The sequence below is a fragment of the Lepisosteus oculatus genome, chromosome 14 (genome assembly GCF_040954835.1).
Source record: "Lepisosteus oculatus isolate fLepOcu1 chromosome 14, fLepOcu1.hap2, whole genome shotgun sequence".
Taxonomy (NCBI): Eukaryota; Metazoa; Chordata; class Actinopteri; order Semionotiformes; family Lepisosteidae; genus Lepisosteus; species Lepisosteus oculatus.
This window is the reverse complement of record NC_090709.1, coordinates 23779324-23794010: the sequence shown is the minus strand read 5'-3', so window position 1 is coordinate 23794010 and position 14687 is coordinate 23779324. Positions and strand designations below refer to the sequence as shown.

Here is a 14687-nt window from a genome sequence, read left to right as displayed (position 1 = left end):
CAGCAGTAAGAAATTATTAAGAAAGTAAGAAATTGTTTTATTTCACAAACGGTAAGACGTGAAGAGAGTTTACAGTCCGTATCCTTCGCTTTGTCTTAACTTAAGCGTTCAGGATCCAACCCCGTGTGTGGATGGTTGTGTTTCTTGAATCTCTTGTAATCATCAAAAGTTGTTGTTTAGTCCTTCAGTACTTTCTCGAGTTGTACCATGGATATTTTAAACGATTAATACTATTCATGCTCTTTTGCCTTTTCCTTCACATATGGAAAAAGTTCAAAGTGTCCTTATGGCTGTGCTCCACATCTACACGACAGCACCTGTAACAGTACAGGACACGCAGTGAGGAATTCGCGCAGCTTTCAGTTTAGTGCGGAGTCCAGAGGGAGGACTCACTCGCTGAATGATTTCTCAAGAAATCCCGGGTGAGATTTAACAGGTGATTTCTTCAACAGCCACGACAAGTGTGGAGACGTTCTCTGGATTTCCTGAATATGACGTTAAATTAGTTCAAATCATTTGGTAGTTAACAGAACTAAATGCTTTGGAGGTACATTTAAAACAGCAGAGCAACACTGTAGCACTTTGTGTGTGACTGAACTTAATTGTGTAAACCTGGCTCTCTATGAACACCGACAAAGAGTTCTCACTCAACAGAAGATTGCGATGTGAGCACAATAATGTAAAGCACATGGAGATGCCAGGGATTGAACCCGGGACCTCATACATGCAAAGCATGCGCTCTACCACTGAGCTACATCCCCACTGGTGTGTGCTCAGGGAGAATGCCTGCAATTTCCCACTTTCGTGTTTCCTCTACTACAGAGTAAATTCATGGGAATGAAGAAATAAGGAAGGAAAAATAATCGCATTGAAGCTTCCAGAGACTGGGCAAAAACGAATCAGTTATTTTTATATCCAGTCACACGGGCGACAGTGGTTAATTCCTCGACGGGGAAGTGCTTTTTTACCTCCTTACTCTGCTGTCTTTTAATTCTGTTTTCTTTGAAAGCTTTTTGCATCTTTTAAGTGCTCTCGGTTAAACTATGCATAGAACAACAGCAGTACTGATGATTTTCATGGACCGATGCACACTTCTGTACAACTCCAGTGATAAAGCCCTGTCTGTAAATATTGTTGAAGAACGAAAAAGGGTGAAACAACGCTCCAACCACAGGAATGGTAACCAGAAGGATCGTGTTCTAATTTAATATGTCATTTTGAGATGCCTTGTCAACGCAGACAGGTGTTAGAGCTGAACAAATAATTTATAGTGGTGGTTGTAAACATGGAACATGTTGTTTCTATACCAGGAAGAAAGGAGCAGACTCTTAAACTCTTTAACTCTTAAGTTAAAAGAGACAAAAACGACACCTAATCACAGCTAACATTAATTAAAATGACATCACAACAAAAGAGCAGAGCCTTAAGTGAATCAAATTCGTTTTCATTAAATGTCTGTGTCTTCATCACTTTGACCGGGGTAAAGTTAGCTTGAAGTTCGAAAACGATTTTGGCATGCCTGTAGCGTTTTTATGAAACAATTGCTTTGTATATACAATTGTTTTGTGTATAAAGTACATTGTGAATGTTCTCACAGCCTTCAGTTTGTCTTTTTATTCCACACACGAATATTCTTGTGCCATATCACATATCATATAACACAGAACGCCTTCAAACCAAATGCATTTTAAAGACCACGACTTTGAAAATTTTCACAACCCCTCCATAAACATATCAGTGAGCTAATTATCCTTTTCTGACAGTCGGGGTTTTGATTGATGCGCAATTACACACCATCTGGAACACTGGGGGACCGCTGTATACATACATACGTTCACAACGCAGAAATACTGCTCAATAGAGTTTCATGCGAAAAACCCATATATGACCATAGGAAGCAGATCAGCAGTTTCCAATTACCCAGACTGTCAGCACGGGAATAAAGCTTTGTTTTATTTCTGAAACCCTTTATTTCCTGTTTTCATTCTGCATGAAAATTCCTATTCTTAACTCAACAGCTTTTTAAAAACAGCACCCATGATGTTCAAATCATGATGTCCATGATTGTTTACACAGAAGACTGGGAGAGCTTTGGGTTGTGAATCTCTTTTTCTCATGGTTTTATTGAATGTGGCACTGTGCACTAGGATAGGGGGATGCTGTTCACAAGCCAATAGCATTTAAACCACAGCACCCACAATGCTGCAAGTAAGTGTTTTACACACTAAGCAGGTCCTCTGACCTTTCCCAGCCTTGCTTTGGGTTGTGAAACCTCCTTCAGTTTTTTTATGATTTTTTCCAATACGGCACCATTTAGACATGCAATACACTGGGATAGGGAGGTCCTCTTCATGACTCAATAGCATTTGAAGCACAACATTCACAATGCTACAACCAAGTGTTTTACACACCAGACAGCCCCCCTCACCTTATACAACCTTGTGTTGGGTTGTGAAAGTGTTCTTTCTTTTTTATGATTTTTTTTAATATGGGGGTCTTCTTAATACATGGGGTACATGCGGATAGAGCCTTAAAAGGTGGCTTCTCAAAGCTCTTTACAGAATGACAACAACAATAAATAAAAATACACAAGATAAAACACAATTACAATATATAGAGGAGACCGTGGATGGTGGTACTAAGAAAAGCAGAGGGGTGAAGAATGGAACCAGTTCAGTAAAGGCTTTTCTAAAGAAGAGGGTTTTGAGTCTGGATTTGAAGTAGTTTAGAGAAGGTGACTCTCTAATATCCTTGGGGAGAGAGTTCCAGGGCTTGGGGCATAACAGGAGAAGGCCCTGTCACCCACAGAATGTAGATGGGCTTGGGGAACAGTTAGGAGAGCAGAATTAGAAGAGAGAAGGTTGCGAGGTGGGGAGTAGGGCGATAATAGTTCAGACAGGTAACGAGGTGCCAAGCCATGCAGAGCCTTATAGGTGAGCATGAGAAATTTCATGTGCATTTTTTCCCCTCTGTAACAAGAAACATGTGCACTCTGAATTGAGTAGGTGTCAAATTTGTAAACCTGAAATTATTTTTTGGTCATATAGTCATTAAGATCCAAAAGACTTGGACAGAGATTCAACGAGCCCAGGCATAGAGACTGAGTGTCAAGCGAGCAGGAGCGGTGAGGAAGGAGACTGCGAGAGCATAGATATAGATATACAGTACATTTAGGACTCAGTACCGATAACACTGCTGCTATTGATGGAGTAGAAATAAGTGTATTGGTAGTTTTACCTGAGGCAAGAAGTACTAGAACACCTCCTATACAAATGTTAGGATTCAGAGCAAGAAATATTTTTCCACCTCACCCAATGGTATTGCATTAACGAAGCTGAATCTGGCTTCTTATTCGCCAGCTTCTTCTGCCTTAAATGCTGCTGCTGTGATGTTATGCCGCCTTTCACCTGTAGATGGCTCTTTACAGTAATTTTTAAAAGTACTAATCGGGATGGATTACTGTATTTATCCTCAGCAAAGGGGAATATGTAAGTAGTGAATATCCAAATAGAATTTTTGTGTGAAACACATTTCAGAAAATTGTAAACCAATTTTCAAAACTCACAATAACACAAACACAATAAGTAAATAAGACAAAGGCAAAACATAAGTTCACAGGCACTTTCTGCATATTTACCACGACCTTACCTTCTGATCATAAAAAGTCTTAAAATCTTGCATTTTACAAGAAATTCTAATATAAATGGGACATTTAGAACATGGCATATGAGAATATATGGTTAACCAAGGATGAGCAACAGGTGATGGCACTTTCTGCTTCTTGCTATAAACCTACCCCCTGGTTATAAAAATATCTAAAAAGTCTGACATTGAGGTGTGAGAGACAATTGAACAGACTATCAAAATTCTGAACTTTAGGAAATTTTACTGTGCCATTTTTTTTTAAATATGACCCTGTGAACATGGCATGTCCCTCCTTCCTCATTACCAAAACATCTCAATGTTCCGACACTATGTACATTACAACACTTCACTGTTGCATTTCAGTTGTGACATTCTGAACATGGCATGTTAAAGTATATAGAAAATCTAGATCAGTACAGGCTAAATGCAATTCATAGTGATTTATCATTTTCTTACTTTCTAAATAAAAAAATTTCAGTGATTATGACACTTCGATATGACATAAAATATGCTTCAATGACAGAATAAATAACCATGGAAAAAATACCCACAGTGGACATTCATATTTGTGATTATAGGAATGTTAAATATCAGGTGAGTAGCTGCGTCAGCATGCGTAGGCTGCAAAGGAACAAGTAAAAGGTTATTCCATGCTGAAAAGAGAAGAAAGGAAACAACGTGTTGGCCGTGGAGCCTTCTTCAGGTGTTAGAAAGACAGGGCAGTATGCAAAGATACATTTCTTTTTAGCTTTGCTGACTGCAGTTTTTCTTTGATGACAACAAAGACATTAAGGAATTCTTACAGCTAACAGCTCCACATCAACTTCCTTTTATAACTAACCTCATCAGATCTCTCAACTCCCAACTCTTCCAGTTTCTCACTTCAGAGAAGGATAAAAAACTCAATCATCCTCTACAGAGAAAAACCATCAACACCTCCACCAATCCTAACCTTGTTGTTACTGTACCCTCTGGCCTTTCCCTTTCACCCCTTTGCATCCTCAGCTAACATTTTAATATTACAACACAATTACAATAGATTGTACAGTGTTTACAGTTTAAAATTAAGGTAAATATGTCAAAATATTAAAATCCAACTGCACAGTGCTAACAAAACAATGCTTGTCAAGTTCTCAAACAAATCTGCATTGTATTTTTAAAATATTTCAGTAGAGGATGTGACGGGAGTATAAATGACGATTCAACGATCATTTTTCTTGGGTGAATATGGTTTTCTGGGGAGTTGCGATGTTGGGCATTATTGGACATTTTTGACACGTGTTGAACAGTCGCATTTTCTACAAATATTAAAATAGCTATGGTTTAGCTCAAAAATCCAATCGACCTATGCGAAAACAATGTTTACATCACAAAAGAAACCCATCCCTGGTTGGACTTGAACCACCAACCTTTTGGATAACAACCAAATGCACTAACCGATCGGGCCACAGACACTGACTGGTGGAGAATTTTCTCGAATCCCCCCCAAAAAAAAAAATCTCTTACCGTTCTTTTTGCCGGCCGGTAATATTTCTTCTGCACTGATAACCAAGAACTGAATTTCATGTTTCGCAAGCTGTGTGAATTTAATCAAAAACAAGTTTTCCAGAAAGGAAATGAACACATGCATTTAACGAAATCAAGCCCTTTGTGAGTGCCCAAAATGGTACGTTCTGTACTACAAGATAGGAAGAAATACACAGCTGGGATTCAAACCGCAGTTCTTTTGTTTAATAAAGAGGGACTTTAACCAACTTGTTAGGAATCCCTGGTGAGAAGATACACGGATCCTGTGCAGACGCAGGCACGGGTGATAGATGAGGCAGGCGAACAAACCAGAACGAGAGGCAAGGTCGTAGTCAAAAGGCGAAAGGCAAGTCGTAATCCAGACAGTCCGAGTCGAGAGGCGAGGTGCAAAGTCGAAAAGGCAGAAGGGGAATCCAAAATCCAGAATAAACGAGGTACGGGGAAAACCGCCAGGTAGAGCTCTCAAGGAGTAGACTCAATACCGAGCAGTGGGAAGCAGGTGAAGATGGTTTAAATAGCAGTGCGCACCGCAATGAGTGTGCGCAGGTGGTTTAACTCGTGCGGCGGCGTTTGTTAATAATCACCCGCTGCTGGGTCTGATTAGCTCGCTTACGCTTTGGTCTTGACTGCCTGGTGGTCGTGACACAACTAAGCTACGGTGACATGACATCCAACCCCTTTTACAGCCACTTGGACACATCGCTCTGAGACATCTGCATTCAGAAAGCGCTGAACCTGCTCTCAGAGCAAATGGCCTCTTTTACATACAGTAGCAGCCCCGACAACGAGAAACTAAGAGAATTGGCTTTTATCTGGCATTTTTCATGTCCAATGCGTTTGACATCTCCCAAGGGCAACAGAGTTCTTTTGCAACACTATTTCTTCTTCTTTTTTATTTCTGTCCGCTTTGATAAAAAATGAGAAATCGTGCAAGGGAAAAATGTCTTTTTTTCATAGAGAAAACGTGGACCGGGAAATGTTGTGTTGAGAAGAAGTGATTTAACATGATACGTGACCTGATTTATAGGAGCAAATGCTCACCCAGAAAGGTCTGGAGAAGTTGAAGAGTCTGGTGGATGTGATAAATATACGGTGTTGTGGAAGAAAACAGTCTTTCTTTGAATTCTCAATCAATTGGAATTTCAGTGCGAAACATAAACCCTTTGTCTGATTTAAAGAGATTATATTTTAAAACTCATAAAAAATCAGAAAACACATGTTTCTCACTTTGAAATTTTAGACAGGGCGTTATATTACTAATAGCGACGCTGAGCACACTATGGGGGAATTCAGGTTATGTGAAATACCAGCAGTTTAATAAATAACACATCTGATTTTAGATCATAAGATTGTAGGTTCGACTTCTACCTTGCTTGTGTAAATTTTATTCAAGCTCCTCAGTAATAGATGTCTATTATGTAATGAACCGCACCTGAAAGCAAACATTGGGTCTGTTTCCTCTGTTTTCCAGCATGAAATAGCAAATCGTTACAAAAAGTACCTGCTAATGTCCAATAGCGTTTTTTTTTCAAATTACATTTTCAGGCTTCAGACACTTTTTAATAAAACAAAAGTGTCCAGAAACTCCCTAACTTTCAGGTTTGCTTGAACCTGTATTAAAAGAAGTTATTTGAAACTTCCGGGATTCCATTCTCTGATGTAGCTGTCTCTAAAGACAGATGTGATGTTTCGCAGATGTGAACTGTGCCTTCTCTCTTGTGTTCAAGGGTATTCGCTGTGGGAGATCCTAACTGTATGTCCAGTAGGGCTCTATTTTGTTTAGATTATCTATGTGGTGTACAGATAGAACTCAACTACATGGTGTGAATTCCGTGTTCAGGACGAGCAGAACCTGAAAAACTAAAAGCATTTCAAAACTAAAAACATAATTTGAACACACAGCCTTCTGATGTGGAGTCAGGCATGCTACATTTGCGCCACAAGGTCACAGCTATAACCACAGAAACCAAAATAGTTAGAAATATGGAACACAACTGTTGTTCCCCAAGAAGGAAAGCTGTTTTGTACTGATGTCACTCCTGTTTATGTAACCCAGATTGTGAAGACGACTCTGCCCTATCAAAGACAAATGTTAAACAAAAGTTGGAAAGCACACTCTGAACCCATCTGTATATTTGATTCCCGCGATCCTTTCAAAGCTGCTCAGTACTTTGCAAGCAAATCAAATCATTTCAGGGAAGAAACTCAGTTTAATGAACTACTTTCGTATTTTCACTCGTTGATTTTGATCTTTGTATTCTCTTTCCATTCTCAGCAATAATATTTCAAAATTACAGTTCAGATTTATTGGAAAACTTCACAAGCATTATGAGATTAGGACTGTACAATTGTTTTTTTAATATCTTGGTATATTTACCTTCATTTTAATATAGATATAACCATAAATGTTGTTAAGCATATTGTACTTTTGTTGTACTTTTTAAAACATTTTAGCTGAGGACACACGGCGACTATTATACCTTGTGATACATGCAAGACATCTGTAAACGAAGATGTAATTACAATAAAATTGGCAATTAACAGAAAACCACAATTTGTATAATATTATTCCTCAATATCAATGATCAAAATGTATAAATTGATTGCTTCCTTAGTATTGCCAGGATCTATATTTAGCGTTCGGTAGCGATAACACTGCTGATATTGATTGAGTAAAAATCTATGATGTAGTGACAGCTTTATCTGAAGCGAGAAATCCTCGAACACCGCTTATGAAGTGTTAGGATTAATACCAAGAAATACCTTTTGTTTTCCCACCCAAAATGCTACTATTGCATTACACATTATGCAAACATTACCAGTTTTAGTAGCTTCTGGGCACGATTTTCCAAAACTGAAACTAAATACAAATGATTTAAGATGAACCATGTCCAAAAATTGTAAATCAGGACTAATACAATATCAAATGAAATTACTACAGAAGAAAAGGTTTAACTGAAATATGAATAAGACTATGCAAGCCTACAAAATAGAATAATTCAATTTATATAACTTATTTTTTTCTTATTTGAGAAATGGGCTCACACACCGGAAGACACTAACGTTTCTCTTCGTTAGAATATGTGAATAACAGTTTAACCCCAAATTTCTGTAATTGTGATTCTGTTAAAATTAAAAAAAGCATCTATCAATAGTAAGAAATTATCAAGAAAGTAAGAAATTGTGTTATTTCATAAACTGTAAGACATGAAGACATTTACAGGTTATATCCTTTGCTTTGTCTTTTAACACAAGCGTTCAGGATCCAAGCCCATATTCGGACGGTTGTGTTTCTCTTGTAATCATCAAATGGCATTGTTTTGTCCGTCAGTTCTTTCTCGAGTTGTACCATGGATATTTTATTCCATCAATACTTTTCATGCTCTTTTGCATTTTCCTTCACATACGGAAAAGAACTCAAGGCATTCTTCTCACTGTGCTACACAGTACAGGACACGCAGTGAGGAATTCGCGCAGCTTTCAGCTCAGTGCGGAATCCAGAGGGAGGACTCGCTCGGTGAATGATCTCTCAGGAAATCCCAGGTGAGGTTTTTCTGCAACAGCCACGACAAGTGTGAAGACGTTCTCTGGATTTCCTGAATGTGACTTTAAATTAGTTCACATTCTTTGGTAGTTAACAGAACTAAATGCTTTGGAGGAACATCTAAAACTGCAGAGAACACTGTAGCACTTCGAGTTTAATTGTGTAAACCTGGCTCTCTATGAACACGAGCAAAGAGTTCTCACTTGACAGAAGACTGCGATGTGAGCACAGTAACATAAAGCACTTGAAGATGCTAGGGATTGAACCTGGGACCTCATACATGTAAGACAAGCACTCTACCACTAAGCTACACCCCCGACATAGAGAACTTCCGAAGATGTGCAGGTGCTCACAGACCACAATCCATCTTTTGCATCTTTTAAGTGCTCTTGATTAAACTATGCATAGAAAAACAGCAGTACTGATGATTTTCATGGACTGATGCACACTTGTTCTGTACAACTCCAGTGATAAAACCTTGTCTGTAAATATTGTAGAACGTAAAAGGGTGAAACAACGCTCCAACCACAGGAATGGTAACAGAAAGGATCATTTTCTTATTTAATACCTCCTTTTGAGATGCCTTGTCAACGCACACAGACGTTAGAGCTGAACAAATATTTTGTACACAAGACGGCAATATTAGAATTCCTGTCTTCTTGATGGATTCAGACTGGTAGCCAGAGGACGCCGGGACAACGCCCATTGGACAACTGCTGGAACAGAGGCTGCAACAGAGCTTGTCAGCTGGTTTGGTGTTCGTGCCGGGAGATTCCAAATCCATACACAGTGGATAAGTAAACCCCATGTTCTACATTCTGTCTCGAGAATTCAGTTGTACCTCAAAAAAAGTTGTTATCAATTTAATTCATGAGTAATGTATTTACTTCCGAGTTTAGAGTAACAGTGGGTAATAACACTGATTAGCGATTTGGTAACCGAACGATATATATTGACATATATTCTCTGCTGTGTATCTTTGTGTTTGCATCTCTTCGAGATTATATACCTTGTATATTGATAACCCTCACAGTAAGGTCTGCCGCTCATATCCAGGCAGACTAGTATATGTTTGGTGCACAATTTATGTTAATAAATGTATCTCGTGTATTGAACCCGTGTGTGTGCGTTGTTAGTTGTTCTGACGATTGATTTTCTAAAAGCCACAACGAACAACCTCGTGATTACTGCTACAATTAATAATTGTCTCAGTAAACCCATCAAACCTCTACAACCACGATACACCACCATAAACTATATTAATTTAGGAACATAAACATATAGTGTAAACTGTATATGGCTGGTATTGGTAGTTTAAAGAAAAAATACACACCAGTATTCCACTTTCTTCCTAAACATTTTAAGCATCAAAGTCTTACATGTAGTAAGATTTTACCACGTTTCGGAAACGTTTTTACATGCTCCTTCTGACCATCTTAACTTTATATACTTTGTGAAAAGTCATAAGATATTCACATTTTCTGTGAATGTGCTCGTTATCGGAGTAAACAAAAGCATACTTTTAGAATTTGATTAATAGGGAATATAATATGGAATCACGTACCTAAAGAAATTAATAACGATATAATTATTTTTATGTACTGTAGCTCAAATAGTAGTATAATACACTTTCTATGGATACATGTGCTTCTACGCAACGCAGAAGCACATCCACAAGTAACATTACCTAGCTAAGAGAGGACATTGGCTAGCCATTATGATAAATACAGTGGAAAAAAGCAATTGGGAAAATAAGACCTGCTGATCTGTTATACATACCAGGAAGAGAACAGAATATGATTTTTTTCTGTTCGAAACGTGTGTTGTCTTTATGAAATTCATGTATTTTAAACGTTTAATTAAGAAGAAAAAAACTTACAGAAAGATACTAAGCTGATCACGAGATAGAAAGATCACCCGTTTTTCGCGCATAAAAAGTGGCTATTAACTGGGTGAACTGTTATTAACTGGAGTCAACTGGGTGAAAACACATAATATGAACATGAAACAAAACAAAAAATAAAAATAAGATACAATCTACAGACATTAAAACCGGTGTCATGGAAATATAACTATCAAGGAAGCCACAAGAGAGAGTTCTCACCTGAGTAAGGTCTTTATTTCAATATTGGGAGCAACCAGAGACTCAATTTGTTACAAGCAGTACAGGGTTTTCATAAGACGTTGCGCTGTAAAAAAGCTCAGCGCTTTCTCCATTCTAAAACTTCCACTTTCCCTAAGAGAAAACAGATTACATCAAAAAGCGAAAGAAGAAGCACTAGATATGTTATTCAAAGCTTATCAGTTACTTTCAGCTAATTCTAACGACCCAGACAGCATATATTGTTTTGGTACATTGTCTTCTAACGTAACCTAAACAGTGTACGTTGTTGACGCACTGTTTTCTAAAATTTTGCACGTACTGTAGCACAGCAATTACATCCTTGAAATATATTATCTAAAAGCCCCAATATATTTCTTTGCAAAGCTCTCTACATTTTAAGAATCAATTTACTTATTAGATTTCCACTTAAAGACTTGTTCGGCTGGCGTTCGGGGAGTCGCGTTTTTCAGAATTGTATTGAGATCGTTTTCCACAGAGCTCAGATGTCAAAGCACAGCAGCAGCTCTCCACAGCGATCCTCTATAGCGCCCTTTCTCCCGCAGCTCCGTCCTCATTGGAAGGAAGCAAGAGTGAAAGGCTGAAGTGAAATAGAGCGGGGACGAAGGCAGTGAAGAGAGAGAACGTGGGAAGAAGAGAAAAACGCAAGGGAAAAAAAGCAGCGTCGTAAAAGAGGTGACGGAGCTGTCCTCTCAATAAGAAGGGTGCCAGCGAACCTTGCTCTCGCTTACGGCCACACCCCCTTGAGCACGCCTGATCTCGTCTGATCTCGGAAGCTAAACAGGGATGGGCCTGGTTAGTACTTGGATGGGAGACCGCCTGGGAATACCAGGTGCTGTAAGCTTTTAAGCGCAGGAGGCGCCCTATCCCCGCTCGCTCGCTCATTCCCCTGTTCACACGTGCAGTGCGGCTTGTCCGTCTGTTTATTTGTCAGCTTTGGCGAGACACGGGTGCTTGTGTATTAGCGTGAGCGTTTTTTATTCTGATCAGGAACAGTTTGTAGCGTATTGCAGGTTCTTTCTCAGAACTAAAGAACAGTGGAGACGCGATTAACCAAGCACTGGCTTTATTTTACAACCACACCAAAACCAAACACGGGATCTACACAAACATGAGGAGACTGACGAACACGTACACACATTTAGGGTGGTAATTACCTAACAACACACTCTACTTTTACAGGACTACACAGGGCACTAGAATTACTAGGACATTATTTACACAGGTAGGGTCAGCCGCTGGTCATCGTGCTGACCCTCAGACTCTTCCCGGCTACCACTCCCAGCATGCCCAGCGGTACTACGAGCGCCTAGGGGCGCTTCCTCCTTACCACCAGGCGAGGGCGTTACACTGCCCCCACCTGAAGCGTCTGGCGTCTCGCCGACGTCGAACACCCCCCTCAGGCTGTACTCGTATTCGGCCAACTGCTGCGGAACCCTGCGTGAGCGGCCGCTGCGCCGCGGTGACGGCTGGCGATCCACGGACGCCCCACTATCGGCCGGCTCCGGCCCCGGCTGCTCCTCTGGAGCCTCCCCACACGGCTCCTCCTCCCGGGCCCGGTAGGGGGCCAGGCGGTCTCGGTGCAGGACCACCACTCTCCCCCGTGTTCGCAACCGGACACGGTAGCAGACCTCGCCCACCACCCCGAGTACCTCAGCGGGCCCCTCCCACGACGGCGCCAGCTTAGGACTGAGGCCTTTGCGGCGCCGCGGGTTGTACACCCAAACCGAGTCCCCGGGCTGGAAGGCAGGCCCCCTGCAGCGCAGGTCGTAGTACCGCTTCTGCCGGACCCCCGCCTGTGTCAGGTGGGTCCGTGCAAAGCTGTGCACCCGCTGCATCCGCTGCCGCAGGTCCCACTCGTAGTCCGGTCCAGCCGGCGGTGCCGACCCGTCTCCGGGCGGCGGGCCGAAGACCAGGTCCACCGGTGTTCGCATTTCCCGGCCCAGCATGAGCGAGGCCGGGGTGCACCCGGTGGATTCCTGGACCGCGGTCCGATACGCCCAGAGCGCAAGGGGGAGGTGGCGGTCCCAGTCCCGTTGGTGCCGGGACACCAGGGTGGCCAGCTGGGTGGCGAGCGTCCGATTAAACCGCTCTACCAACCCGTCGCTCTGGGGATGCAGCGGGGTGGTCCGCGTCTTAGTAATCCCCAGGCGCTGGCACACTCTGGCGAAGACCTGGGACTCGAAGTTACGCCCCTGGTCACTGTGTAACTCCTCCGGCACCCCCAGCCTGGCAAACATCCCCTCCAGCAGTGCATCGGCCACCGTGGGGGCACTCTGGTCCGGGAGGGCGTAGGCCTCCGGCCACTTCGTAAAGTAATCCATAGCCACCAAGACGTAGCGGTTCCCGGCCTCGGTGCGCGGAAACGGGCCCAAAACGTCCACTCCCACCCGCTCCATAGGAGCCCCCACCTGGTGTTGTTGGAGGGGGGCCCGAGAGCGCTCGGGGGGACCCTTCTGCGCCACGCACACCGCACACGTTCGGCAGTACCGCTCCACGTCCCGGTGGCAAAGACCCCAATAAAAATGGCCTCGGAGACGCTGCAGGGTTTTTTTACCGCCGAAGTGCCCCACACCCGGTTGGCCGTGCACCGCTCGGAGCACCGCCCCGCGGAGCGACCGAGGCACCACCAGCTGCCACCGTACCTCGCCACTGGAGGGTACCCGCCACCCCCGGCGCAGCACCCCGTCCCTTACCTCCAAGGCCTCCCACAGGGCGCAGAGGGCCTTGACGGACTTCGGGTGCGGGGCGAGCTCCTCTCGTGTAGGCCGCACTCCTGCTGCCCTCCAGCGGAGCACCGGGCCCACGTCAGGATCAGCTGCCTGACGCTGCGCCAGGTCTGGCAGGCCCACCCCCAGCGGCCCCTCCCGGGCCGTGGCCGCGGCGCTCACCCCCGCCACGGTGCGGACAGCCTCCTCACGCTGCTCCCGCCGGGCGCAGTGATGGCAGTCCGCGGCCTCGCAGGGGCGCCGCGAGAGAGCGTCGGCATTGAGATGGCGAGACCCCGCACGGTGCACGACAGTGAAGTCGTACTCCTGCAGGATCTCTATCCATCGCGCCATCTGTCCCTCTGGCTCCTTAAAGTGGAGCAGCCAGGTGAGGGACGCATGGTCGGTCCTCAACCGGAACCGGGTCCCGAACAGGTACGGCCTGAAATGGTGGACCGCCGCCATCACCGCCAGCAGCTCGCGACGGGTCACGCAGTAGTTCCGCTCAGGCCTAGTCAGAGCCCGACTGTAGTAAGCCACTACGCGCTCCCCATCCGGCCCCTCCTGCGCCAACACCGCCCCCACCCCCGAGTCACTCGCGTCGGTGTCGAGAATATACGGCAACCGCGGGTCGGGGTAGGCCAGCACGGGGGCCCCCACCAGAGCTTCGCGCAACCGGCCAAAGGCAGTCTCACAGCCCGAGTCCCAGTCAAAACGGCGGCCCTTGTCGGTGAGGCGGTGCAGCGGGGCGGCGATGCTGGCAAAGTCCCGGACGAACCTCCGATAGTACGAGGCCAACCCCAGAAAGCTGCGGAGCTCCGCGACGGTGCGTGGAGTCGGCCAGCCCCTCACTGCGGCGACCTTACCTGGGTCCGTAGCCACCCCTCGCGGTCCAACAACATGTCCCAGGAAGGTCACCTCCCGCCGCAGGAGCTCGCACTTGCGGGGGTTGAGCCTCAGGCCAGCACGGCGGATGCAGGCCAGCACCGCCTGGAGGTTCGTCAAGGCCTGGTCAAAACTCCGTGCATGAACCAGCAGATCGTCCAGATATAACACGCACTGGTTCCGCGGGACCGATGCCAGCACCCTCTCCATCAGCCTCTCGAACGTCGCCGGGGCATTGCACAGGCCAAAAGGCATG

General features: G+C 44.1%; 2 non-coding genes across 2 annotated transcripts; one reads left to right on the top strand and one right to left on the bottom strand.

The window, feature by feature from the left end:
- Positions 1–689: 689 nt before the first annotated feature.
- trnaa-ugc (transfer RNA alanine (anticodon UGC)) lies at positions 690–761 on the bottom strand. The gene has a single exon. It is a non-coding gene; the product is annotated as a tRNA-Ala (tRNA).
- Positions 762–11563: 10802 nt separating this feature from the next.
- On the top strand, positions 11564–11682 carry LOC138244163 (5S ribosomal RNA). Its single transcript, XR_011192777.1, has one exon. It is a non-coding gene; the product is annotated as a 5S ribosomal RNA (ribosomal RNA).
- Positions 11683–14687: the final 3005 nt, after the last annotated feature.